The following is an 8,770-nucleotide window of genomic DNA, read 5'->3' as shown; positions in this document are numbered from 1 at the left end:
AAGCTTTTTCATTATTATTATATTTGTTATGGTGATCTGTGATCAGTGATCTTTGATGTTACTGTTCTAATTGGGTTTTTTCATTTTGTATCTTTATTTTATTTTATAAAGAAATTTACTTATTTATTTATTTTTGGCTACCTTGGGTCTTCATTGCTGAGCATGGGCTTTCTCTAGTTGCAGTGAGCAGGGGCTACTCGTGGTGGCTTCTCTTGTTGCGAAGCATGGGCTCTAGGCGCACAGGCTTCAGTAGTTGTGGCGCGCAGGCTCAGTAGTTGTGGCGCACGGGCTTAGTTGCTGCGCTGCATGTGGAAATCTTCCTGGACCAGGGATCGAACCCGTGTCCCCTGCATTGGCAGGCGGATTCTCAACCACTGCACCACCAGGGAAGCCCAATTTGTATTTTTAAATTAAGTTATGTACATTTTTAAAGACATAATGCTATCGCACACTTAGTAGACTACAGTATAGTGTAAACAACTTTTATATGCGCTGGGAAACCAAAACGTTTGTGTGACTTGCTTTATTTCGGTATTTACTTTATTGTGGTAGTCTGAAGCCAAACCTGCAATATCTCCAAGGTACGCCTATACCTCCTCCAGAAAATATTTATTAACTTCAAAACAAAAAGAGTAACTTCACAGTGGAGAAGGCTGGCAGACGCCATCTTAATCGAATAATCAAACTGGATAGCACGAGTAGTTGTATCCGGATGGGGTACCATGGCAACACAGCATCACTTTTGTGATATTCCTGCTGAAGATGCGTGACCTGAATCTAATCACAAGTGATGAAATAAAATTTATATTTTAAGGCAGGACAAGAAAAATTAAACATAAAATCCTCTCTCTGCGTGTTCATTTGGGCCTCCTGCCTCCCTCCCTCCTTCATGTGCGGTGTACATCTGCATTGCATATTGACCAGAGCTCCTCAAAGATGGGAGCGCCCACTTGACCATAAAGATCAATTTTTTTCCCTTTCTTCTGATGCTAGCAATGTCACTTCTTAAAGAATAGCTTTCTCTCCCAGCGCTGTAGGGGGTCGTGATGACTTGCTGCTTGCTTTGTCGAGGCTTACCTGGACTATGTATCCCTGGTGAACTTTAAGTAAAATACCAGTATGTCCTTTCAACGTATGACCCTTTGTCTCGAAAATGTATATGACTGCGCCTTTGACTTCTAATGAACAGGCGGAAGAGTTCTCAGAGCCTTCTGAGAATCTGCTTCCCAGGTTATAATCCTCAGTTTGGCTCAAATAAAATTCCCCTTTTTCTTTTTAACTTGCCAGTTAATTGAATTTTCATCGACATGAGGAAACATCAGGTGAGCCCAAATTCGGGGGCACACTTCAGATCGCTCAGTTACCTGTCATGGGTCATATAGCACTCCTAGCTGAAGGGAGCTGGGGAGAGGAACGGGGAAATTGAGTGTTTCGTTGGATAATTGCCACTTCCTCTCCTCCTGAATGATGAAGTTTCTACTAGCAGGAAGACGAATTGGGTGTCGGGAGGCAACTGTCACGAGCTGATGTGTGTCCCTCCTTGAAGCTCACGTTGGAGACCTAATCCCCAGGACCTCAGAATGTGATTGCATTCGGAGATAGAGCCTTTAAAGAGGTGATTAATTAAATGAGGTCATGGGGTGAACCCTAATCCAGTATGAGTGTTGTCCTTATAAGAGGGGATTAGGAAACTGACACACATAGAAGGAAGACCACGTGAAGACATGGGGAGAAGACAGCCATCTACAAGCCAAAGAGAGAGGCCTCAGGAGAAACAACTCTGCTGACACCTTGATTTCAAACTTCTAGCCTCCAGAACTGTGAGGACATAAATGTTTGCTGTTCAAGCCCCACCCTCCATTTGTGGTCCTCTGTTCTGGAGGCCCTAGGACACTAATGCAGCAAGTAAGAGTGTCAACCTCGATGTGGAGCAGGGTTGGGGAGGGCAGGACTCAGGAGACAGTCAGCCCCCCCGGGCCCTTCTTCAGCAAGAAGTGGGTACAAAGCTCCAGAAGCAGGGGGTGGGAGGGTGCTTTATGGCTGTTGGGAACACTTTATCCCCTCTTCCCTGTTGCGTGCCCTGACCCTGACGTCCACGTCAGAAGCCTATTGGGCAAGCCCTCCCCAAGCCCCACAGGAGCCAACCTGGCTGGTCATTTCTAGAAAGCTGACCACTCTGTTCATATGTCACAATGTCCAGAGTGGGAGCGTTCTCGAGGTCTGTTTGAAAAACTAGACTCTTTGTTGCTTGGGAGACCTGTCCCCACCCCTCACCTGTCCTCCTGAGTGTGCCCTCTACCTGCAGCCCTGCCAGCTCTGATTGGTCCCCATGCTACTCTGACCTCGGTCACTTTGATACCTTCTGGAAATTCCTCACCAGCTCTCCTTTGTTGGATGCCTCCCTTCCTGTTTTCCAGTCCTGCTATCCATCTTCCTCTAGCTTCAGCTTGATTGGTTGCTTGACGGTCATTTTCCTGGGATTTTAGGAGGGAGAAAAAATGAATGCCTGGGGTCAGTTTGCCATCTTGAACCGGAGGTGTGGGTTGTGCTGGCTGAGTGACTGGACAGATGAAAGAATCAAGAGGAAAGTGAACGAATGGTTGAGCAGAGGAGAAATGTTCACTCCGGTGACTGAGGGGTGGCGGGCGGACAGCACCTGGGGGCGGCTTGACTGCTGTGCTTGGTTATTCAACCAGACCTTGCCCTGTCCTTGGCTGCCCTGAGGCTCCCCCGACACCCCGCCACACAGCTTCCTTGGCAAGACTCCTTTCTCTCTGCGGTAGGCAGGGACTCCCATCCCACTCCCAGCCTCCCAAAGTCGGAATGCGCCCAGCGGGGAGAGAGAATGAAGAGAGATCAAACTTCCAGGGAAGATCACTAGGGGTGTATGGGTGTTAGGATCACGCCCGGCTCAGGTGCGCCTGATTCCACTAAAGGGTGGGGTCCAGGAAAAGACTGAAGGCCCTGGGTTGCGGTGCTGGGTTGGATGGGGAAGGCCCGACCCGGGGGCATGTGGGGCTGCAGCCCCCAACGCTGGGAGCCAGTGTCTCTTCCCCTTTCCCGTCACATTTTCAAGGACAGCTGGGAAACTTCAGAAAGCCGGGAAGGCTGCTGGCTGCCCGGTCCCAGGCCAGGGCGGTCTCCCTCTGCCCCTCCAAGGGCCCTCTCACTTCCCCCACCTTCTGGGGGGTCTTCTTTTCTCTTCCTTTTCACAGTTGCTGGCCCTGTGGTTCTCTACATGGCTTCTCAAGGTCGGTGGCCTCCTTTCCTCCCAGCCGCTCTCTCCCCTGGCTGCCACCCCTTCTGTTCCCAGGCTCCATCCGCACCCCTGCCACCCCTGCCGTTCCTCCCACTTGCCTTAAATCCTTCCTCTCTTGTCCATCTTTTCTCTTCCTCGGCTGGCCTTCTTTCTTGTTCTTCCGCTTTTCCTTTTAGAAGGCAGCGAGGAATGAAGGTGGGATGTTGACAGCTGACCTCTAGAAAAGTCACTCGCAGTGAGCTCTCTGAAGGCCCGAACCAGGAGAAACCTCGAGGCTGCCCCCAATGACTCCATGGAAGAGTCAGAACCAGACCTCGGCCCAGACATCCACCACAGAGCTCACAAGAAGAGGAGCGGCTCTCAGGCATGGACCAAGGAGCCCTGGGTGTCCCCAGGGCCCTTTCAGGGGTCTTCAAGGTCAAAAGCTTTTCATGATAATGTTTAAGATACTGTTTGTCTTTCCCACTGTATGCTCTCACAAGTGTATGGTGGAATTTTCTAGAGGCTACATACCATGGGCTATTGCAACAGACAATGCAGAAGCAGATACGAGAATCCAGCTATCTTCTGTTAAGCCAGACATGAAAGAGATTTGAAAAAAAAAAAAACAATGGCAATTCTTCTAATTTTTTTTGTTTTGGAAAATGTAACTATTTTTCATGAAATATTATTTATATCAATATGTAATAGGTCAATATTATTTTTTAATGAATATATATTTAAAACATTTCTCCATGTTAATGTCTAACACAGTAAATATTGAAAGATATAACCCACGTACACAAAAGCTCTGTGGGCTTCTCAATAATTTTTAAGACTCTAAACTGGTCCTGACACCAAAGAGTTTGAGAACTGCTTGTGGAGAGATTAATACTGAGACACAGGCTCAAATTCCTGGCTCCCTGCCATCTGGCTGTGCAGACTTGAATAGCTAACCACACCCTCTCTGTTTGTCCCACGCATAAAAGCGGGCGCAGTAACGGTGCCACCACAGAAGGTTGTGCTCAGGTAACACATCTGAGAGTCAGGCTGCGCATCTGTACCAGGGTCCCACGCGACTTTTCCTGGGGATCCAGAATCAGGGTGACGGCTCAGAGCTGAGGGCAAGGCCTGCTAAGTCCTCCAGTCTCTAACTGGAGTCATCAAGGAGCTGCCAGGGAAGAGGCCAGACTCCCCCCAGGGCAAGAACTAAGAGGCAGCAGCAGCTCGCCCACCCACTGCCTTCTCGCCTCTTCCCAACCAACCCTGACCTTGGACCCCTGCCATCACCCCTGTGGCTTTATCTACCACTTATGTGCCCACCAACACTTTAAACTCAGAACGAAAAACTGACTGGATCGTCTTTCTTCCTTCTGGTTGCTCAGCTCCTGTCCTCTCGCCCTCCTCTCTGATTTTAGCCGTGGAGGGTAGATGGCCCATCTTCACTTCCTGCCCCGAGGACTCCTCTGATGCCCTTGACCTCTGTAGGAACACAGCTCCTAGGTACAAGGGAGTCAGTGACCCTGGGACCCTTGCCAATGAGGGACAGGAGCCTGCAGATAAACCTCCGGGGTGACAATCTGCAGGGGGCGGCGGGGGGGGGGAGGGGCACTGGAATGCTTCTCACAAAGTCTGAGTGGAATCAATCCCCTGTTGCCCACGGCATCAACCTCAGTGACACACCTTATCCTGGCTTTTCTTCCTCCTTCCCTGTCCCTCTCTCCCCAGTGCTTACTCCGGCCCCCTAGGAGTAAGGACTTTTTTTTTTTTTTCAACTTTACTTTTATTTAAAATGAGGCCATATTTTCCTCTTATAAAAAGAGTTCAACTAGCACTGTCGATTTTCTCATCCGTAAAACAGGAGCACTGAACCAGCTGACTACATTCACTCAGAACCCAATTTCTTTATCGTATGATCACTAAGGCTCTCCCTACATCTAATATACTACAAGTTCTAAGCAAAGGAAAATATAGTACTAACGACATGTTTTGATTTTTATTTCTTAGAGTTCAAGGGTCCACCATTCACCTTGGTCTAAGCTTAAGGAACCATTCAAGGGGATACAGTACAGATGGGAGGGGAAAACAGAACCCTCACACAAGCTGTGCCGTGTTGCAATCAGGCTTCCATTTGAAAAACAATGTCGGAGTCCTTGTAATGTCCCTAGTCCTTACCCCACCTCCAAAATAAAGTCTCAGACCTGCACCCGAGCCCAGTCCCAGACTCTTGCTCTCATGGATGCGGTAGCAGTTTGCGGGGGCTGCTGTAACAAAGTTAAGACTGGGCAGCCTGAGCAACAGGAATTTATGTTCTCGCAGTTCTGGAGGCTGGAAGTCCAAGATCGAGGTGTTGGCAGGGCTGGTTCCTTCTGAGGGCTGTGAGGGAAGGATCTGTTCCAGGCCTCTCTCCTTGGCTGGTAGATGGCCATCTTCCTCCCATGTCTCTTCTTATCACCTTCCTTCTATGTCTGTCTCTGAGCCTAAATTTGCCACCAGTCGCACTGGATTAGGGCTCATCCTCATCCTAGTGGTATCATTTTCACTTGATTACCTCTGTCAAGACTCAATCTCCAAATGAAGCCGTATTTCTGAAGCACTGGAGGTTAGGACTTCCACATATGAATTCTGGGAGGTGAGGGGGTGGGGCTGGCTCTGGAGACACAATTCAACCCATAAGAGAAACCGAAGCTAAGACAGAGGTCCTGCACGTGGGTCTCAGAGACGGATCTTCAGGGTGGGATGTGCAACCCAATCCCCCACCAGACAGCAACAGGGACCCTGGGATAATCCCTGACATGCTGCGGCCTCACCACACCTGTGCACTGGGACAGGCTGCAGACGAAGCGCTGGCCACACAACAGCTCTAGCCCTGAATATAGAGTCGGCTCAGTGTGAAAGCCTGAATAAAGGGAATGGCAGCCCCAGGTCGGCCCACTATCCGCTCAGGCCATGCTGTGAAAGCCAGAAGGCCTCTTCTACGTTTTGTTTTGTTTCGTTTTGTTTTTGCGGTACGCGGGCCTCTCACTGTTGCGGCCTCTCCCGTTGCGGAGCACAGGCTCCGGACGCGCAGGCTCAGCGGCCATGGCTCACAGGCCCAGCCGCTCCGCGGCATGTGGGATCTTCCTGGACCGGGGCACGAACCCGTGTCCCCTGCATCGGCAGGCGGACTCTCAACCACTGCGCCACCAGGGAGGCCCTCTTCTAGGTTTCTTTTTGTTTTGGAAAGTAGAGTTACTTTCCGTGTATGTATATCAATCATATATTTTCTTTGTATTTTATTTATGAGAGTGTTTAAAGAGCCCCTGACCTCCTGCGCCCACGGGGCATATCCTGCTGGCCGTGGGGCCTGATGGTTGGTTGTAAGAGAGAAAGGTCTGCAAAGGAGACTGAACACACTGCCTCATGGGCCTCTTACGCTAGGTTGAGGGCCAGCAGGGAAGAGGCAGAACTCGAAGCCCTGCGATGAAAACATTAGGGATAAAGGGCCCAAGAAACTTGACCACCAGAATCCCCTGACCTCTCTGGCTGGCACTGGAAGACGGCTGACTACCTGGTGACCAAGTAAGGGCTTCACCTGAGGCAGATACTCCTCAAGAGCGCACGTGTCCTTCTCAATTCACCTTCACCTCCCCCTCCTTTTCCCAGCATTGACCAGGCAGGGGAGCACACTCCTTACCCAGGAGGAAATAACTTACCCACCGGAAGACGTGCAAGACCCACAGACACACAGGAACAGGAGTGTCAAGAACACGTGTGGGGCTGGATCTGAGGGTTTGCAACTTCGAGGGGAAAGCTAACCAGACAGGGAGAATGTATGGACATGAGAGCATCACCACGTCTCAGGATTCGGCAAGCTGACAAGGACACCTGGCGCCAGCCCCATGTACTGCCAAGATGGCTCTGGGGGGTCTGGGAGGTCTGGAGGGCTCACCCCCAGGGCTGCAGCTCTTTTCTCGGCACAGCTGTGACACCATCACAAGCAATGATCAGATGCCCAAGAGCTTTTTTTTTTAAAATCATCTTTAATGTAGTTTTAATATTTTTTTGCCTCATTTACCAGATAAATCATCTAAATAAATAGATGCTATACAGTCTCTTACCAATATCAGTACAAAAATAAAACCACGCTCTGCATCTGCTCTAGCTCTCCCCGCACACACTCACTCTGAAACGGCGTGTGCTTGGAATTGACTCGCGCCCCCAACCCCTCCCAAATACATTCATTTAGTCTGAACAAAGCTCGACGCTCATTCTGTGCAAAGGAAGCGTTCTTGTGCTGAGACCCGGAGGCCAGGCTGGCCAGTTATAAAGCGAAAGCGAAACCACCTGACAAGCCAAGCACCCTCCCCCAGGGCAGGAGCCAGGGGGAAGCTGGTGGAGGGACCACCATCCTAAGAGCGGCGGTGATTCCCGAGTGGCCGCGCCACGGGCGGAGAATATGCCCCTCGCCCCACCCCACAGCAAAAGAAAAGTACCAACCGGTCTCTCTACATTCAAAACAGGTGGGGCTGGGGGAAGGAAAGGCAGGTGGTCCAACCTTTTCAACGCCCACCCCCAAGTGAGTACTGGCCTTCTCGGGTGGCAGTGGGGTGGGAGGTCGTGCCCACCTTGCCCCCTCTCACCCCAAGGCCCTCTGGGACGCTCAGGGCTGGAGGAGTCCTGCAAGGCCACTTCCAGCCCCTCACAGAGGTCACCGTCCTGGGTCCTGGGCAGGAAGGTCCTAACAGCCTGCAGCCCTTCCCCCAGGGAGCCTCCGCTCCCAGGCCCGGCCCTCCAGAGAGCAGGGTGCCCTGCGGGCTGCGAAGGGCTGAGAGAGAGAGGCTAGAAGTGCTCCTCTGTGGCAGCTGCCTCTTCCCACGAGAGAGGCCCCAGACCCGCAAACGACACAAACAGCTCTTCAAAGTGAGGCAGGAGGAGGCCACGTGTCCCCTGGGGGCTGCGGAGTGCGGCTTCTCTTGGAGGCTGAAGCCAGCCGAGTCCCAAGCCAGGGCCCACAGCTTTCCGTCAGCGCGACACCCCTGCCCACCACCCTCCCCTCTGCCGGGAGCCGTTGATCTGGGACAGCTTCCCACTCAGGCTGCCCTTCCCCTCCCCAGGGTCCCGTAGCTGGGGAGGTTCCCCACTGCCCCTTCGTTCCCTGGTCCACCCCCAGACTCCCCTAGACACAACCCCCTAGCCTGGGGGTGAATCAAGTCATGGGGTCGGGGGGAGGAAGCCATCCCCCAATGGAAGCACTGAATTGACCCTGGACAACGAAGGATTAAGGAGGAAGGGGAGACAGACACTCAGGGATCTGGGATCTTGCCAGCAAGGCACCCCAAACAAAAATGGGTGCAGGCTGTCTTTGGTCTGGGAACTCGGGAAGAAGGGGTCTGGGGGAAGGACTGCCCTAGTCGGGCCTCAGCAGGACTCTGACCACTTCCTCAGGACAAAGCGGAGCATGGAGACAGCCCCGGGGGAGGGACCTGAGTGCCTGGTCTGACAAAGCCTTTCACTTGCTCCCCTGGTGCCCACCCCCAATCTGGCTTTTTC

This window comes from Phocoena sinus, chromosome 10 (genome assembly GCF_008692025.1).
Source record: "Phocoena sinus isolate mPhoSin1 chromosome 10, mPhoSin1.pri, whole genome shotgun sequence".
Lineage (NCBI taxonomy): Eukaryota > Metazoa > Chordata > Mammalia > Artiodactyla > Phocoenidae > Phocoena > Phocoena sinus.
The sequence above is the reverse complement of the archived record's forward strand: the minus strand, read 5'-3'. Positions refer to the sequence as shown.